This window comes from Schistocerca americana, chromosome 2, assembly GCF_021461395.2.
Source record: "Schistocerca americana isolate TAMUIC-IGC-003095 chromosome 2, iqSchAmer2.1, whole genome shotgun sequence".
NCBI classification, from domain to species: domain Eukaryota; kingdom Metazoa; phylum Arthropoda; class Insecta; order Orthoptera; family Acrididae; genus Schistocerca; species Schistocerca americana.
In genome coordinates this window covers 262417776-262438420 of record NC_060120.1, presented here as the reverse complement: position 1 = coordinate 262438420, position 20645 = coordinate 262417776, and the positions used below count along the sequence as shown (strand labels likewise).

Here is a 20645-nt window from a genome sequence, read left to right as displayed (position 1 = left end):
CATAGTGTTAAATTTATTCCTCTGTACAAGCAGGTGTGACACCGAATTTGGTCTTGGGCGAAAGGATCCAGTAGTGTTTGACTGGTACTGTGTACGAAACATCCGTATTTCGTTAACATCGAGTCGTGTATGGTGTTTGTGGTGAGAGTCTGATGAAATGTGAAATAAAATCCAGACCTAGGATTCAGGATCCAAACACACCAAGTAAAAAAGTCGGAGAAGGAATTAGAAGTGAACTTAAGGTTTCTTGTTGTAGTTTGGCAACGGCAAACAGTTTGGGCGTAACTTTGTGCGCTCTGATTGGGGATTAACGCGTGAACTATAAACTAATTTTAATCAGACTATAGTACCTGCCGCACTAGTTTCGCAAGTGAAGCATGTGTGATCTTGTATTCTGTTCCTGACATACGAACAATAACTAAGACACCAGCGGCCGTTTAACCCCGAAAGACAAGGGAAAAGATGGAGCATTTATCCCAGCATGTGCACGCGAGTGGCACGTTCGTCCGTCGTGCGTTATTGTGTAACTGTGATAGGCGGCGCGGCGCGGCGCGCTGTGATGTACGTGCGGCTGGAAGCTCCGTCAGCGCGCGCAAACGTGACCTGCCGTGACTCAGCAGCCAAGTAATTCACTCACTGTACACCACAGAGTATGAGCGAAGCCTGCGGCAGCCAGTGTGTTCGGCTGGAAAGCCACCTGCGAGGCGCCCTTAAACCGTAGTTTCGTAAACGACTGTGAAGAGTGCAAACGGGAAATACAGCTTCTAATGGCTTGCGAACGAAAATCAACAAACAAAAAGTCACTGTTTACAAAAAGAGTGCTGTACATCATTATTGATTAGAATATAATTTTATATTACAGTGCTACTAATTACGCACGTCAAAAAGACATTTGGCGCGGTGGTTGGTGGTAGTTCGATAATCATCAAAAGTCGCAAGACGGTGTAGGAGATGCGCGCCCCCCCCCCCCCCCCCCCCAGGGGGACCACCACTCTTGGGTGAGTTCGTGCTTGGCTACCATTGGGTTACAGCCTTTGCAACACCTCTTCCCTTCTTCCATTTCCGTGCTGCATGTCTAGCCTTCGATTCCTGGCGGGGTCAGGGATTTTCTCTGCCTCGTGATGACTGGGTGTTGTGTGATGTCCTTAGGTTAGTTAGGTTTAAGTAGTTCTAAGTTCTAGGGGACTGATGACCATAGATGTTAAATCCCATAGTGCTCAGAGCCATTTGAACCATTTTTTTTGTCCTTTTTCTCCCTCGTTTGGGGAACATGTCTGTGATATACGAGGCGTGTTTTTTAAGTAATTAGCGTTTTTAAATTTAAAAAACGTGCTAAGATCTCAATAATTTTACTTTTACGTGAAAGCCTGTACCTTAATCTACTTTTCCGCATAAATTCCGCCAATATTGAGGCACTTGTCATAACGTTGTACCAGTTTTTGAATACCCTTCTCATAGAAGTCTGCCGCCTAACTTGTTAACCACTGCATCACCACTGTTTTGACTTCTTCATCGTCTTGAAGACGCTGACCGCCCAGGTGTTTCTTCAAGTGCAGGAACAGATGGTAGTCACTGGCCGCAAGATCGGGGCTGTACGGAGGATGATCTATTTTTCCCATCGAAAAGATGTGATATGAGATCTTTGGTCTGATTCGCCACATGCGGACGGGTATTGTCTTCCAGCGAAACGATGCCCTTGTTCAACTTCCTTGGACTGTTGCTTTGATTCTGGTGTGACGTAGGCCACCCATGTTTCATCGCCCGTAACAGTTTGGCCGTCGTTGTGGTACCGCCAAAGGAAAGTCAATGCACTGTCTAAACGTTTGGTTTTGTGCACAGCCGTCAACATTTTCGGTACCCACAGTCCGCACAATTTTCGGGAATTCAAGTACTCGGTGACAGTGCCATAGAAAACACTACGAGGAACATTAATAAAGTCATCCCGCAAGGAGGAAATCGTAAAGCGTCTGTTTTCTCTCACCTTATTGTCCACTTCCTGCACCAAACTTTCATTAACGACCGAAGGACGACCACTCCGTTGTTCATCATGCACATTTGTGCGGCCATCTTTAAATGCTCTCACCCACTTTCTTACCATTCCATCAATCATAATGTTTTTTCCCTTAACTGCACAGATCTCACGAAGAATATCGATCGCTTTTAGGTATTTAGCACTAAGAAATCTTATAACAGCCCGTACTACACAGTCGGCGGGACTCAACGATTATCGGAGGCATCTTAAACAGTCAGTACAAAACGTAAACAAGGAAGAATCAGACTGTAACGGCGTCATTGCGTAGATTAAGGTACAGGCTTTCATGTAAAAATAAAATTATTGAGATATCTTAGCACGTCTTTTTTTTACTTTGAAGACGGTACTTACTTAAAAAACACGCCTCGTATTTGGGAAAGTGTTCTGAGGTTTTAATAGCCTAACATCAGAATATCCCATCACCTATTCTTTTGTTTCTTTCTTCGTTTTCGAGCAAATACCCCTCCTCCGCTTCGGCGTCAGAGGTTCCTCTGTTTCTTCTTCCTCCATGTGCGCGTTTGACGCGTAACATGTGACTGGATAATGCTTAATTCACTGCGTCGACAGGTAGAGTTCGCACGTACCTCTGGTACAGGCCAGGCCTAGGGAGAGGTGATTGCGTGAGCTGTGACCGTCCCAAATTTCCAGTTGGCCCCTCCATCAGAAGTTTAGGAGGTGTGACCTGAGGTGTGAACAGTCACCGAAGGCAGGTGAGCCCGCCTCCGAGGAGGTCCACAGTTGGAAGGATTGCGCCATCGGAGACACTGGTAATCGTGGGGGATGTTTTCGCAATGAGCCACTCATGTTAATGTGTATCTACGTCTACAAAACGTAAACGGAACGAGGCTAAAGATTCAAAGGCTCTCCCAGCCGCACCTCGGTTCCTCATGGTATCACGTACGCTACGGTTCACAGGGCTCTCCAAACAGCTCGGGGTTTTGACGATCTAACACCCCAGTCGGACAGAATTAGTCGCGATACTCCTTAGGAGGCCATCCAACAACTTTGTCAATCAATGCCAATCCGAACAGCTGCTTGCATAAGGGCCAGAGGTGGACCGACTCGTTATTTACTTGTTAGGTTTGTGAACCTCTTTTTCTTGAACAAATCATACAGTTTTCTGAAATTGTAGTCATTTGTTTATGTGTAACATGTATAGATTTCCGTACTCTTCCGATAATTCCTTCATGGTGTGGGGAAATATCTGGTACGACTTTAGGTCTAGGCTGGTAGTGATCGAGGGAACTCTAGCGGCAGAAAGGTGCGTCACGGACATCCCGTGTCCCCATGTGTTACCTCTCATGCGATAGTATCGTTGTTCCATTTTTAAACTGGTCATCGTTCGTCCTCACACGGCACAAGTCCATATAAACTGTCAGTGTGATGTTGAGGTACTCTAGTGGTCAGCAAGATCCCCAGATCTAACCCCGATATAACACTGACACCTTGTTAGTTCCATAACTGTATCATAGTGCCAGTATCCAGGATGTGAAAGACTTGTTAGAACAGTTATGAGGCCAGCTTGCCTCAAGAGATGACAGAACGGCTTTATGAGACCCTTCCCAAGCGAATCAATACATGCATCCTTTCCAGAATGGGTGCAAAGTCATACTGATAAATGTGCTCATACTACAAGTTCTTTGTAAAGTTGATTCGATTTTGCAATGTCACATACCGTCTCAGTCCGCGAAATTTCGTTTAGTTTCCTCCTCTATACCTGGTGTTTCAGTTGTGGTTAAGGAGGGAATTTGAGATTTCAGCTAAAAACTTCGTACAGTTTTGTATTACGTAACAGACCGCTAGGCTATGGCTGGCCATTTCTCCGCAATTTCTTCCAGGAGTCCTACAGCCGAAACGTTTGCAGAAGTTCTGTGAAGTTTGGAAAGTAGGAGAAAAGATATGGGCGGAAGTGAATGTGTGAGGGCAGGTCGTGAGTGGAGTCTGGTAGAGCATTGCCTGCTACGGAAAAGGTTTCTGGTTCGAATCCTAGGCATACACACAGTTCGACCTGCCATGAAGTTTAAAAACTGGTGACACTCTGCTGCAGAGCGAAGGATTCAGTCTAGTTACCTTGTATTTTACTGTTCCCCTTTCTTCTTTTTCGACAGATCTGATGGCGACTTTAAGTCGAGACCGGTTGTGACTGCATTTGTGTAAGCCGAGGCTGAAATGTGACATAGTCGCTTTTTGTGAAACGAAACTGTACTCAAATAAACCACTCTTGTCCTCTGCAAGTAACATCGCTTTATTACATGCTCGTAAGTGGCGGCCATTTTATTATCTGTAGTTGGTAAAAGAACAGTCAGTCTATTTAGAGGTCAAGAAACTGGAAACGTGCGGCGTGCTCAGAAAAATGGAACTCTTTTTGACTCGATTGTTTCCCTTGCTCCTCGCGGGAATCACACGCAATCCATCGATAAATCTATTACTCTCGCGCTAGGAATTATTGACTCTGAACTGTCGAATGATAGCTCGAGAGAGGAGTATCTCTATCCCCATTTGCATAGGTCACCGTTAAGCCAAAATAAATTTATTGTGGGACAGCACAGTAGGTCGGAAAATGTTTCTCCTTTTTTCACACTAAAGAGGTAAATGGGAATACAGAGAAATTTAAAAAAATGTGAAGGGTGAAGAAGTGGTCCACGTGGTTGACGGCTTCATCGCAACATCAAACAAAACTTATGCAGAGGTCAAATAAGATTCAGCCTTACCCCTTCGTCACTCAGTTGCGCGCCTTATCTGTGCAAAGTGGGGTCAGAGTAGTAAATAAGTGAAGGAAAAAATCTAAATGGCAGAATAGAAAAAAGTTTGTTATGCGATTACGTTCATCGCATCTCTCGTACCCGAGTGCATAGCGAGTGGGTAACTACGTGTGAAGGTTGAATAATTCTACCAAATGAATTGAAATAACTTGTGGCTTGAACGCACTAGTGTGCTGTGGGCGTCTGAAACTGCTTCAAAGCGAATTCTTAGGCCTTTAGAACGACGTGTACATCTGAAATCAAATGCATTAACTATTCATTTCAACAATGTGTGTGGACTATAGTACTTTACGTTCAGGTCTCCATAATCTACCAGCCGAAGACCGTCACAAAAATACCTTATGGGTGAAACTAAGAAAAGTATTCAAAGCGATACGGCGTTCGACTGTTGCGACTTAAATTCCTGTATCCCGGAGGAAAACAGAATACTGTGTATTTAAATCCAAGGCTGCAACAGAGACGCCAACCGAGGCAACTACACATAGGTAGGCTATACCTGCAAATCAAGCTGAGTTGCAGTATTCAGCTACTTGACAAACAGTGCAGCGGCTAGTTAATGAGGTAATGCCGCATTATAACATATGGCCATCTGGGAAGACTGTATGAAGAGGGGAAGAAAAGGGGGGGGGGTAGGAGAGAGCATTTAAGAGACGTGCTCTAGGTTCGTTACCAGTTGTTTCGATCAGCACTCACGTATAACGGAGATGTTAAATGAACTCAAATGGAGGGAGGACGACCCTCTTTTCGCGAGGCACAATTTAGATAACCGGTATTTGAGACCGGCTGGAGATGGATTCTACTGCATACATTTCGCATAACGACCATGAAGATAAGATGAGAAGTTAGGGCTCGTGCGAGGCTTACAATAGTTGTTTCTCCCTAGCTCTATTCGCGAGTGGAACAGGAAAGGAAATGACTAGGGGTGGTAAGTCATACCCTCCGCCATGCACCGGAGGGTGGCTTGCGGAGCATGTATGTAGATGCAGAGAGAGAAGTGCGCGCAGTGCGTTCGACCTCTTGTTTGTTCTGGTGGGCGGTCACTCGTGCGTATCGTGAGCGGAGGCCTAGTGGCAATCAAAGCCAAAGCTACTTGGTCATTACAAGTAAATTTATCCATGCTACATGGATGTTATTTGAGAGCTGCGACTGTATTGTAATTTTTTGTGAAATAATGTATACTACAACAGACACGTGTTACTATTGTTTTATTAGCATGACGCGTTTCGGTAGTATGCTGCCATCATCAGGTACATTTATAGTTAGTTTTACATTTCAGTTAACTTGCGGTAAGGTTAGCTTCCTTTGCTGGGTATGCCCGTGAGGTTGTGTATCGAAAAAGACTCCAGTACAGGAAGATAAATTCTGTACGTTATGTGATAAACCTGAGAGGTCATTTTCTTAGTGCATTTACTCATATTTTGTTTGTAATTTCGTTGCCTGGCACACAGGGCACAGTAGGAAGTACATCACAAGTTTTAACACTTCCACAATCATTTGTTTACATCAATCCAAAGAGTGTTAAAAGCTAGGGTAAATTAGTTTCTATTGCTAACCAGTAGTATAAAATGAAGATCAAACATTTATATCTAGATGTATTTATGTCATGGCAAATAGGCGAGTGGCTGATAAAACATCCCCCGCCCCTCCCCTTTGATAGAAACATTCAACATTGAGAAGTTGTTAAAAAAGTTAATGATATTTACTTTCAAGTTCATCATTTAGTAACATGTACATGAGTTCTTCATGTAAGTCTATTTGATGTCCCTTGTCCATTTTATGTAATATGTGAAGATCGTGCTTAATATCATAGACCTTTTCTTTTATTGACCTTCGCTGATATTGTAAACATTGTAGCTACCATTTCGCAGTCTGGTTGCACCTATCAGGTATAGTAGTACCAAAAGTAGTCCGTTGTGATGGATGCTCACCAGAGCGAAGTGAACACCGTAAAGCAAGTTGCCCATCGTGAACACAGAGATTGCGCAAGGACTGGAGGACTACATCTTATTCGTGATCAATCACCCTCTGACGCATACATTGAAGACTCCGCTGGAACGCTTGAAAAGGCTTCCTAACCTCTGCTGGAATGACGAATGTCATGAGACAGATGCTACGTCACTCTTGACGCTAGAAGAAAGGCTACACATCGACGTCTAGGCTATTTCGGATAGAGCACTGACTCTATTGGACGAAGAGGCGAAGGAATTGGTCCGCCGTAGGCTTTCTGAAGTATCTGTCCTAGCATTCAGTTGAACTGGTTTATGTGAACCACAGAAAACCTGAAATACAATTGCCAGACAGAGATTTGAACACCACTCTTTGAAGAAGTCTTACCTTCTGCGACTCATTCGGTCGTCACATTAAGGGAATTTAAGCAATTTCAACTTCTGTTCATCCGGGTGTCAATTTTACTTCAATGGCACAGTACCGACTTAACCAGTTTATCGTTGTTGCTTTATTCAGATATTCCTAAGTTAATGAGACGAGGATTAATAAATCAGTTCCTAAGCACCGTACATTGATGAAAGTTGGAGCTCACCAATAACCGAACCAGTGGTTTCCCCCGCTGCTAATTCTTATAGTCCTCGGCATTTGGAAAGATCCGTAAATTTATTCTACCGTTGTCCAAGCTGAGTGTAGCCATTCCATGAACGATACCGTCGAAATAGTCGTGGCGTCCGACTGTTCCAAGCAAGAAAACGACCACCTTAGGGCGAGATGGCGCTTCTGGTATGATTCTCTTCAGTAACTATTAGTGCTCGGCAATATTGAACAGTTTAGTTCATTTGTTGTATTCGCGAAAATGTATTTCCCACTGCCACTCGAGATATGAAACAAGTTGTCCGCTTTTCCTATACCACGGTTATTGGAGAGGGGTCATCCAACGTGGAGACGCCTCAGATTCTGTTTGTAATTGATAACTAAGAGCCCTCGATCGCTATCAAGAACTGCGTTAAGTACGTTTCTGATGATATTGCTGGGAAGCTCTCTCTTTCCATCCGCCATCGCAGTTTGTAGACAGCTCCTGATTTCCACACTGCTACTCGCCGGCTCATCGTTTGACGTTCCAATAATCAAAACGATCGTTTGCCTTCTTACAAAACACAGCGTAGTGAAACTACTACTAATGCGCTATGCCGTTAAGGGTTCCACGTTAGTTTTAGATTTAACGTAGTTCGTAAGATATTTGAACACAGTTTCACACCTTAGATGAAAACAAGTGTATGTTGGTTGGTCAAAATAAGGGGTAATCTGGCTATTCATTGTCGTTGTCCTGGGAAACAGTTTCAGACGCAGAGGTGATCGAGGTGGATCTACTAAATCGGAACATGACAGACTGAGGACTGTGACAGGGAGATAGGAGAGGACAGTACTTATAACTTACTGCTTTCGTGCTGTAGAGACCTGCGCGAATAGGAAGACGAGTGTCTGCCGCTAGCGGGCTGCAAGGAGCTGTTGGGGAAAATCTGCTAAGCTGGATCTTCCTAAGTGCGGGAATTTCGCACCACGTAGAACGTGATGCGCCCGCAGTACTGCGTCGTCTACTCAATTCTGACAAAACAGTGAAAGTGTTTTCTGTTAGAGCGCGGTGCGTAGTATTAACGCTTTACATGAAGGCGTGACAGGCAGACTGGACGAGTCGAATGCTTTGTACGCGGTTTGTAGTGAACGAATGCCACAGACAGTGGAAGAGTATCCGTGATCACTGCGAAACACAAAGAAACGAAGAAATAGGTACAACACGATCTGCAGCAATAAAGAAGAGTCAGATACTAGGACAGGCCGAGATTTATAGAATGTGCGGAAGACGAAATAAATACTTTTTCAAATGCTATACCGCACTCTGAAAACAAAGTAAAATGCCCTAATGTGTCGGCCGAACGCAATAATGGTCTCTGCAGCAACGCTGACGGTAATTATGCAGAAACAATTGGGTGTGAACCACTTTCCCCCGAATCTCAGCAAACATCGGGCCACCTCTTTGTCATATGCCAGCTTCCTCCGGCCAAAATGAGGAGGGAATATGATGTCTTTCTCAAATATTTAATGAGAGTAAAGACAGAAAGGCTTCACTTTAAAAACTATCTGGAAGTGCTGTCGAAAGCAAAAAAGAGCACAAGAGGATGAAATAGACAGGTTATTCAAAACCATGACTATGACCGTCAAAAATTTCGGTCAGATCCCATTCCGTCATTTAGATGCAAATGTTAAACCAACTGCGTGAATGTGGTTGTAGTTCAGCAACTGTAGATGACAGTGAAAGTTATTCGTCCTCGCAGCACTCGTCTGTATCGTTCCCCAGATCCACTAATTACATGCATAGTCAAATTACTCAGACAAGTACTCGGTTTCTCACCACACGACCTTACTTACGAGAATACACAACAAAACATTGTTTTGTGCAGGTTCCATACTTTATTTGCTACATAAAAGTGCCGGAATCTGTAAGAACGATTTTGTGGTACTCTGTATCTGAGGTTTTTGTTCTGTGCTACAAACTGGTACCAACTATAGGAAAAGTACTTTCACACATGGTACTTCCCCGGGCAGCACGTGTGGACTGTGAAAAGTTAATGCGCTTGCAGTTTCATTTTCTGGGAAAACACAAATGCGCCATGCATTTAACTTTTTGAATCCCTGCCGACGCAAGACGCGCGGCACAAAATTCCTGCTCCAAGGAAAACCCGGCTTTACGTGTCCGTGGCGTCAGCTACTTTGATGAGCGAGCTCACACAGACAGGGTAGTGACCTGCTAGGCGTGGCTTCCAGATTCTCCCTTCCTTGCGTTGTTGGACATATTGCTCACGTAATTCAACAGTGTCTAGTTTCTCGGCGATGCCTTCATTGTTAAACCATAAGAAGGGCGGGATGAACGAGTGCCCGTAAGGCGATGCATGAGATAGAATTTTCGCGACTATCGTCGTATCCATTTCATAGGATGCATATGGACTAAGGCTGTCGAAACTTTTAACAGTGCACTCCGTGACACTTGGATAGCTTCGTGGATTCTGTTGTTGACCGACTGGTTATCAACGTGGCAGATGACAGTTCCAGTGCTGAAATGAACTTCTTGAATATAGGTTGTTCTGAATTACCAGACGACTGACTGTAATACCTTCACTGGCGTCAGTGATCAATTATGCGATGAAATCCCTGCAATTCCCTTTTGTCACACACACATCACGCAGATACTATGTTAGCTAAAACAAGAGCATATTATATTTTCTGTCTCGTCCCGTAAGAAGCTGCAGTTTTGCTGCAATTTTGCCGAATATTATCTGCTCGTCTCTTTTTACGTCTGAACTGCAGGTTAACTGGACCAGCTAAGCTGGCCTGTGCTGTCCATGTTAAATGCACCGGTAAAGTTGTCCGTATTATCGTTTAGTCGATGTGGGCGTAACGCACAGCATGAAACGTACCCCTATTATCGTAGTTGACTGTATTCGAGACAGCGTGGCTTCCGCTCCGCATTAAATGAAATCCAGTGAGATTCTAGCAAACTTGAAAGAACACAAGGTGTAAAGTTTGAATTAGGTTTATTCCTACGATGAGCGCAGTATACTTGAGCATACCCGCAAAAACGGTCTCACGCTTGCTAAACGAAACAGTGTCAAAATGCGCAGCTTTTCTCCTTATTTTCTGTACCACTGTCATTTATTCTAGTTCATTAGTCAGACTGATTAGCAATTCTGAGGAATCGCTCGAACGAGGGATTTGTAGGGTACCTTTGACATCAGTGAATGACTGGCATTTGAATTTCCTACTAATTTAATCTGATCTCACTATTTTAAACTGCTTACTCCCAGATATTTAATTTGTAGTGCGGATTACAGAGATTGACCACCAGTAATATTCTGTTACGCCTATTTATATGTAGTACGTTGAATGTGTTTGTATTAAATCAAATGTCATTTCCTATCAGGACTTCCGGCATTTCGCAATATTTTTTTCGGCATTGCGGGTTTCATACACACATGATCATTCACGAATATTCATCCCTATTTGAGGACGTTATCGACCAGGTAATTTGTTTATTATGAACATTAACAACCCTACCACACTCGTTTCGGATATTCCCAAAGCACGTTCCATGTACGACCTATTCTCCTCTTCAAGGCTGGAGTATTTAATTCTACCTGCATGAAAAATTCTCAACCACAAAGATGATCTGTTGTTCCGTAACCTTGCTTTTCGTTGACTTGACGTGTAGTCTTGACGTGTGCAGTGTACAGGAGGCCTTTGAGAAGTCAGTAACACAGCATCAACCCGGGCACCACTACAGGGTGGTCAATTGATAGTGACCGGGCCAGATATCTCACGAAATAAGCGTCAAACGAAAACGCTACAAAGAACGAAACTCGTCTAGCTTGAAGGGGGAAGCCAGATGGAGCTATGGTTGGCCCGCTAGATGGCGCTGCCACAGGTCAAACAGATATCAGCTGCGTTTTTTAAAATAGGAAACCCCATTTTTTATTACATGTTCGTGTAGTACGTAAAGAAATATGTTTTAGTTGGACCACTTTTTTCGCTTTGTGATAGATGGCGCTGTAATAGTCACAAACATATGGCTCACAATTTTAGACGAACAGTTGATTTTTAAATTAAAATACAGAACGTAGGTACGTTTGAACATTTTATTTCAGTTGTTCCAATGTGATAGATGTACCTTTGTGAACTTACCATTTCTGAGAACGCATGCTGTTACAGCGTGATTACCTGTAAATACCACATTAATGCAATAAATGCTCAAAATGATGTCAGTCAACCTCAATGCATTTGGCAAGAAGTGTAACGACATTCATTTCAATAGCGAGTAGCTCGCCTTCCGTAAAGTTCGCACATGCATTGACAATGCGCTGACGTATGTTGTCAGACGTTGTCTGTGGACCACGACAGCAAATATCCTTCAACTTACCCCACAGAAAGAAATCCGGGGACGTCAGATCCGGTGAACGTGCGGGCCATGGTATGGTGCTTCGACGACCAATCCACCTGTCATGAAATATACGATTCAATACCGCTTCAACCGCACGCGACCTATGTGCCGGACATCCATCATGTTGGAAGTACATCGCCATTCTGTCATGCAGTGAAACATCTTGCTGTAACATCGGTAGAACATTACGTAGGAAATCAGCATACATTGCACCATTTAGATTGCCATCGATAAAATGGGGGCCAGTTGTCCTTCCTCCCATAATGCCGCACCATACATTAACCCGCCAAGGTCGCAAATGTTCCACTTGTCGCAGCCATCGTGGATTTTCCGTTGCCCAATAGTGCATATTATGCCGGTTTACGTTACCACTGTTGGTGAATGACGCTTCGTCGCTAAATAGAACGAGTGCAAAAAGTCTCATGTCCATTAATTTCTCTTGTGCCCAGTGGCAGAACTGTACACGACGTTCAAAGTTGTCACCATGCAGTTCCTAGTGCATAGAAATATGGTACGTGTGCAATCGATGTTGATGTAGCATTCTCAACACCGACGTTTTTGAGATTCCCGACTCTCGCGCAATTTGTCTGCTACCGATGTGCGGATTAGCCGCGACAGCAGCTAAAACACCTACTTGGGCATCAGCATTTGTTGCAGGGCGTGGTTGACGTTTCACATGTGGCTGAACACTTCCTGTTTCCTTAAATAACGTAACTATCCGGCGAACGGTACGGACTCTTGGATGATGTCGTCCAGGATACCGAGCAGCATACATAGCATACGCCCGTTGGGCATTTTGATGACAATAGCCATACATCAACACGATATCGACCTTTTCCGCAATTGGTGAACTGTCCATTTTAACACGGGTAATGTATCACGAAGCAAATACCGTCCGCACTGGCGGAATGTTACGTGATACCACGTACTTATACGTTTGTGACTATTACAGCGCCATCGATAGATGGATGATAGATGAAAAAAGTGGTCCAACAAAAACATTCATATTTCTTTACGTGCTACACGAAAATGTAATAAAAATGGGGGTTCCTATTAAAAAAAAAACCAGTCGATATCAGTTTGACCTGTGGCAGCGCCATCTAGCGGGCCAATCATAACGCCATCTGGTTTCCCCCTTCAAGCTAGACGAGTTTCGTTCTTTGTAGTTTTATCGTTTGATGCTTATTTCGTTAGATATTTGGCCCGGTCATTATCAATGGACCACCCTGTATATGCCGCGTTCTAAGTCACAAGTCGCTGTTCGCAGAATCCATACAGATTTGTACAAGTTACTGTCATCCCAGGAAGACAAAAAATGCTGCTGGATTGGTTACGGTGGCTGTTTAGGGTGATCAAAGTGTCATATTGCTGGAAAAATGAGCTTGTTAATGTTCAATCCGACTGTATCATCTGCGGGACTATGACGGGCCACAGGCCGCCAACGACCTGGGCTCCAGACAGGGGGTGGTATTCTTCTGGGATGCAGTGTTTGCCCTCGTATTAAGATAAATGCAAGGGTTATTGCCTGCCGTTCATTTTGAGCTTGAAACATCCACCATACGTCCCAACGTATCCCTCAGTAATTGTATGGGCGTCTAAAACCATGTGGTTTGACAGAGGTTTGAGGACGAGTCAGTATGTCGATGCGATAGCTGACAAAGTAATTTTTGCTATAGCCAGTCGAGGCACTGTCAAACGATAGGTTGGTTAAGTGTTTATATTTATAAGGAGGTCAAGTTGACAAGTAGAGTAAAATTATAGTCGTGGTGCTGCTGTCGCTGACAAGTTTTGTGACTTGTTTACTCGCTTACTCTCGTAGTTGTTTTGCCGAGCTTTGTTTCGCTGTGCACGCCGTCCCGGCTTCTCCAGTGCGTTTGACACGAGTGGCGCTGTGTACAGTTAGCAGCGGCCGTGGGCCGTGACCCTGGCGGGAACAGCTGACACGCGCGGCCCGCGTCACGTGGGCAGACTGACCTCTGTGGCCGCAGCCGGCTGCTCCAGCTGGACGTTAACCCCGTCTGTGCCATCTGGACATAACGAATCCAGCAGCAGCGTGTCTGGAGAAGTCCTGTGTGTCCGCACATACTCTGGTTTTAAACATGGCGCTTCAGGAACGGCAGCCCCTGGTTATCAAAACCTGACTTTAGAAAATACTAGTTTTTATTACCAGAATGAAATTTCCACTCTGCAGCGGAGTGTGCGCTGATATGAAACTTCCCGTCAGATTAAAACTGTGTGCCGAACCGAGACTCGAACTCGGGACCTTTTTAATCTCACAGGAAGTTTCATATCAGCGCACACTCCGCTGCAGAGTGAAAATTTCATTCTGGAAACATCTCCCAGGCTGTGGCTAAGCCATGTCTCCGTAATATCCTTTCTTTCAGGAGTGCTAGTTCTGCAAGGTTCGCAGGAGAGCTTCTGTAAAGTTTGCAAGGTAGGAGACGAGGTACTGGCAGGAGTAAAGCTGTGAGGACGGGGGGTGAGTCGTGCTGGGGTAGCTCAGTTGGTAGAGCACTTGCCCGCGAAAGGCAAAGGTCCCGAGTTCGAGTCTCGGTCCGGCACACAGTTTTAATCTAGTTTTTATTAGTACTTGATGGCCGGTTTTGCTTATACATCCATACACTTGCACAACTGTTTCAATACCAGCTGTTACCCTCTGTGTGGTCCAGTGATTAAGAGCCAAGTAACGCATTCAGAGATCTTGGGCTCGCTCCCCAGTCGATCTTAGAATCTTTCTATACCTCTACTTTCGTCTCTGGCTATGATTAATATAAGTGGAAAAGATCAAATTACACCTTGGTTCAGAGTCGATATTCAACTGGAGCTCCCTCTACACTGGCTGGGTCACCCACTCAGTCATTTCATAGGTCGGTAGGAGGTAAGGGCGTACCACATTCAGTAGGTCCATGTCTAGTAAAGCACTGAGGTTTCCAAACAAATCCTGGAGTTGATGGCATCTGTACTTCAGTATCCTGTGACATCTGTACACAGTTGATGTACACCTAAAGTGTGAGAATCACTGAAGTGCATGGCAGACAGCGGGTGGTATTCTTCTGGAAGGCAGTGTCTGACCTCATAATAAGATAAATGCAAGGATTATTGCCTTCAGTTAATTTTTAACTTGAAACATCCACCATACCTCCCGACGTATCCCTCAGTAGTTGTGTGGGCGTCTAAAAACCATCTTGTATATAAAACCATATTGTATAAAAACCGTGTCCGCAGCTCGTGGTTGTATGGTAGCGTTCTCGCTTCCCGCGCCCGGGTTCCCGGGTTCGATTCCCGGCGGGGGTCAGAGATTTTCTCTGCCTCGTGATGACTGGGTGTTGTGCGATGTCCTTAGGTTAGTTAGGTTTAAGTAGTTCTAAGTTCTGGGGGAGTGATGACCATGGCTGTTCAGTCCCATAGTGCTCAGAGCCATTTGAACCATTTTTTTTTTTATAAAAACCGTATTGTATAAAAATGGTTCTTTCCGTTCAAATCACAGGTGAAATATGGACCATACAAAAGTTTTGTGTGCAATCTCCTTTGTGTAAACGGCAAAAATGGCTCTAAGCACTATGTGACTTAACTGCTGGGGTCATCAGTCCCCTAGAACTACTTAAACCTAACTAACCTAAGGACATCACACACATCCATGCCCGAGGCAGGATTCGAACCTGCGACCGTAGCGGTCGCGCGGTTCCAGACTGTAGTGCCTAGAACCGCTCGGCCACACTGGCCGCCTTATAAACTGCACTTTCTCAGTATACACCCGGTGAATCGTAGTCTGAAATTTACTTTTTATAACTGTGCTCACATAACAGTTCCACTCCATTGTTACTCCCAGACATTTGTGTGATACGACTGACTCTGTGACTCGTTAATCCTTTAGTTCAGGGATATCAAGCTTCGTTTCGTGCAGCAAACACAGCCAACTATCAGTTTTCCTATCACAACAGCAAAGTTTGCTCTGTTAAATTCCGCGAAAGTCTGCATTGTGGAAGCTTTCTTTCTATGAAGCCAGATTTTTTTGATGCTAGCGAAAAGGAAGAAATATGTGGATCGAAACAATTAGAAAGAGTTAGTGAAGAACCATCTTGGTTTTCAACAGTTTCGGTTTGACTTCTAATGACTAATGTGGGATGTGTTCCTGATGGAGAGATTACTAGATGTTCCGTCCCTTTTCAATGAAATGAGTCATTAATGCAGCAGAACTGAGCGAGTTACGGTACTGCCATTCATTCAAGCCATCTCGCAGGACAACGTGCAAGCCCTTTCACTTTGAATTCAGTTCGGGGGTCTTCAGGTCAATTTTGTAACGTATTTATTCGAGAAGTTACCCATTTGAAATAATAAGATTGTGGACACTATTCTAGACCCTTCCAGCACAAAAAATGTGTTACGTCGGCGGAATTTCACCCAGGACCTCCATGCTTCTAGCTAGCAGTGCTGATCTGTAGACCATGAGGCGGCGTACCTCTCAAGATTACTCCAAAAATAACGTGTAAAAACATTTTCAATTCCTAGAGTGCAAGCTCGCCAATCACAGTCTGGTTTTTGGAGTACGCGAGTGTATCCAATAAAATGCTTGGTAAACGTCCACGTAAACTAAATGAAGCTCTGTTTTTTTATCTACTCAGCTGTCCAGTCGTTCAGGTGACATATTAGCTTCCGCCAAGTGACTTATTCTCTTACACTACATTTCCCACTGGGGGCTTCAGACGGCTGTCAGCAAATGGATGCAAGTCATGCCGGTTCGCAACATTCAACGAAAGCGTTCCAAGAGTACCGAAGCCATTACCGCAAACCCTTAACTAAACCTATCATTCTTCCACAGGACCTGCCAGACTTGATAACTACTACCGCGTGCGATTAGTATCTTATTGGTGTAACTTATATTTCGAACTAGCACAACAGAAATGAATTTGGCCTCTGGAATACAACTTCAATTGCCCCCTGATCGACATGTGTCTCGCTGGCTAAACTTAAATGAGAAGCCGTATTGTGTACATTTTCTAAAACGCTCTTTGAGTAATTATTGAGTCCAGTAATGAAAGCGTGAAAAAATTGTTTTGCATGACGTCATTTAGAATACTTTGTGCGCCAGTTACACTCTTAGACACAAGGTATTCATTTCGCAGATTAAAACAAGACTAATCGTGTAAATACTCAGCTTACAGCGATATTTTCACAGAGATTGTGAATTACATTAATGTATTACATTTATTCGCGGATATGCTGCATGGAGCATATAAACAATAAACTAACTAAAAGAGTGATTCAATCACAGTGTTTTCATTTTTGAGCTTCACTCTCCAGTCACTCAAACGCTGCTGACACACAGCTCCAGTGATGGACACATCAGACGAAACTTGTGCGTGTGGTTTCATGTATCGTTCACGAGCTGACCGCTGTCAGTGTGTATAAGCCCTCCCATGCACACTCGCACTTTTTCTTGCTTTGTCGAAGTATGAAGACCATTTTTGTCATATCTGGGCCCCTGTCGTCATTGACGTAAGTTTTATCTAGTCTGCCAAGAAACTAGTCTGAGCACTGGGTAGCTGCCTTATATGAAGGTCTCGCTTTAACCCACAAGTACTTCTCCTTATGTGCGCCTTTTTCATTAGACGCTTGGTTCATTTTTTTTGCGAACCTGCTTTGTTGTGGGTGTTACAAAGATAAAAGTGGAAGTAAACTTTACGTCGTTTCTGAATTAGAAAAACGTCCTTAATTTCCATATCTCTCTCTCTCTCTCTCTCTCTCTCTCTCTCTCTCTCTCTCTCTCTCTCTCTCTCTCTCTCTGTCTCTCTAGCCTTGACAATGGGAAATGGCTGTTGATTTGATAAAAAATCATAAAGTGTAATTCACACTCGTGAAAGTTCCTCCTTCAGGTAATGCTCGAGTATTGTTCGAGGGTGCGTAACCCTTAATGATATAACGGATTAATTTAATCAGTGTGGGGCACCAATACGCTCTACAAACTATATTGAAAAAAGCAAAACGATAGTGCAACGCAACTCCAAAACGTGTCAGGGAACACATTATTGCCTTCAGTTAGATATCGCGTGATTTCCAAGACGGTAGGATTAGAGGAATCAGGGATTATATAAAGGAATCCATTAGCGAATGGAGCAGTGAAGAAAATGATTCTGTTGTACTGATTACACTCAGGCAAATACTTGCGGAGTACAGCTGTGAATCCGTACTGGTGAAACGTCTATGGTTAAATTTCATACTACTAGCTACTCTGTAAACGCGAACGGTGTGTGCAGGAACTCAAAAAATTGGCTCTGAGCACTATGGGACTTAACCTCTGATGTCATTAGTCCCCTAGAACTTAGAACTACTTAAACCTAACTAACCTAAGGACATCACACACATCCTGGCCCGAGGCAGGATTCGAACCTGCGACCGTAGCGGTCACGCGGTTCCAGACTGTAGCGCCTAGCACCGCTCGGCCACCCTGTCCGGCTGTGCAGGAACTACCATTACTTGATAAACCCATCATGCTCGCGGTGAGGAGCTGTTCAACCAGAACGATTCTGTAGCAAAATGTGCTGCAGAGCGTACCAGTGAAGCGACATACATAGGCTAATAGTTACAGGTACCGGTATTGCGACCATTCTGAAAGAAGGTACGGTGCGAAGAGGTACGGCCGCGCCGAGTGGCCGCACGGTTTGAGGCATCCTGTCACGGACTGCGCGGCTCCTCCCGCCGGAGGTTCGACTCCTCCCTCGGGCACGTGTGTGTGTGTGTGTGTGTGTGTGTGTGTGTGTGTGTGTGTGTGTGTGTGTGTGTGTGTGTGTGTTCTGACCATAAGTTAGTTTAAGTAGTGTGTAAGTCAAGGGACCGATGACCCAAGCAGTTTGGTGTCTTAGGAATTCACACACATTTGAAGAGGTACGATGGTTTGTTACATGGGGCGTACCATTACCAGAAGAGAGACCAAGTTAATGCGCATGTGTTCATTTGGAGTTCGTGCACATAAGCAAAAAGAAGGGGAGGTTGTAAGTTCAATGTTCCGTCGACGTCAAAGCAATTGTAGGCGGTGCAGTAGCGCAGTTGGAGAAGGATGGAGCAGGAAAGTGGGCGTGACCTTTCTAAAGGAATCATCACTAAATCGCCTGAGGCACGTTGTTTTATGGGAACCGCACAATAGAACATAAGAAATCTGGCTGGTATGAGGGGTTTTGAAAACTGCTCGTCTCGAATGTGTACACTGTGCTAACCAATACGGCATGTGACACGTGCCCAGCGCCACCAAGGCCGTGGCAAATTCATGCACTGGCAGCATCCTGTTCTTAAGGAAGAAAAGTTCGTTCCCGTTACTACTGCAGTCTCTCGGTACGCACCTGCCTTGTGAGGAGCGTATGCCCTCGACATTTCGCCGCTGGTTCATTGTTCTCGTGGCACAGGGGGGGATCCCAGCAGCTCGAAGGGGGACTCCCAACTGCTTCTGCCCACGCTATTAAATTATTTGACGTCTCCTCGGGAATGCGTGGGCTGAGAATGCAGATTTCAGTCCGTTACTATCCTCCGCCACACACCGTTGGGTGGCTTGCGGAGTATAAATGTAGATGTAGATGTGGAGTTATTTCTGCCAGCAGGAAAAATTTGGTGTATTTGGAAGATGTTTGTTGTGGCACCTATTTAATTGTATTTGACTAAATTATAGATTTCGCCTGAAACAGTTTCAGATCATCTGATGACGAGTTGGTAAGAACAAGAAACCGCATTGATACAATTGATGTGAAATACACGGTGACGTTTATTTAACTACATGAAAAAAAAACGAAACTTGGTTACAAACTAAGGCGCGCACACTCTTTATTCAACATGTAAATGTCAGTAGAGACATTCGGATTTAGGATGTAGGTTACATGTTCGATATGCCTGCCATCATTGGCGATGATGTGGCACAGACGATAGCGAAATTCTGCATGACCCACTGAAGTGTCGATGACCTCCTGAATGGCTGTTTTCGGCTCAGCAATGGTTTTGGGTTTAATGCTGTGCACCTTGTCTTTAACATAATCCTACAAAAAGGAGTCGCATGTGTTCAGGTCCGAAGAATACGGCGGCCAGTCGAGGCCCAAGCCCGTGGCCTGTGGGTACCCCAGAGCCAAAATGCGATCCCGGAAGTGGTCCCCTAGGACATCGAATACACTCTTGTATCGATGGGGTCCAGCTGCGTCTTGCACGAACCATATCTTGTGGAAATCAGGGTCATTTTGGATAATAGGGGTGAAATAATCTTCAAAAACATTCACGTACGGTTCGGTAATCACTGTGCCGCCAAGGAATGTCGCACCGATTATTCCGTGACTGGACATTGCACACCATACAGTCACCGGTTGAGAGCGAAGAGACTTCGCGATCGCGAAATGCGGGTTCTCTGTCCCGCAAATGCGCCAATTTTGCTTATTGACGAACCCATCCAAATGAAAGCGGGCTTCGTCGCTAGACCAAACAACAACGCACATACTAATTCACTCCATGCCCCGCGGCTAACCGTCCAGTTTGAATGTACTAACGCTATCCGTTCAGAAGTTACGATGATTCTATTTCGTATAGTTCAGTAATTGTCACCCTATGTAATCAGTTTAGAAAGGTGTCACCGTGTTCCGCAATGGCAATATGCATAGTAGTAACCTATTTCTAGAGGTTCTGTACTGAAGCTGTGAAGACAACATTTAGGAGTCTACCCCTTTTTAAACGGTTGCTACGTGTCAAGAGTCTAGTGCTAGCTTTCAGTGACACAGCCACTCTCATTGTCCTGCGCCTGTGCACGCAGCTGTTGTCCACCGGCTTCGCTTGCGCGGGTCAGGTTCTATTGCGCATGCGCGCCACGCCCTCCCCTCCTTTCCCCTCCTCTATCTGGCAGTCAGCATCCGGATCGCCGCTGCAGAGGGACTCGTCACGTCTGCCTCCA

At 44.7% G+C, this 20645-nt stretch overlaps 1 protein-coding gene across 7 annotated transcripts in view; it reads left to right on the top strand.

The window, feature by feature from the left end:
- The window catches only part of LOC124593756 (NAD kinase-like), a 907239-nt gene that overhangs the window by 820288 nt on the left and 66306 nt on the right, over window positions 1–20645 (top strand). The window lies entirely within an intron of this gene.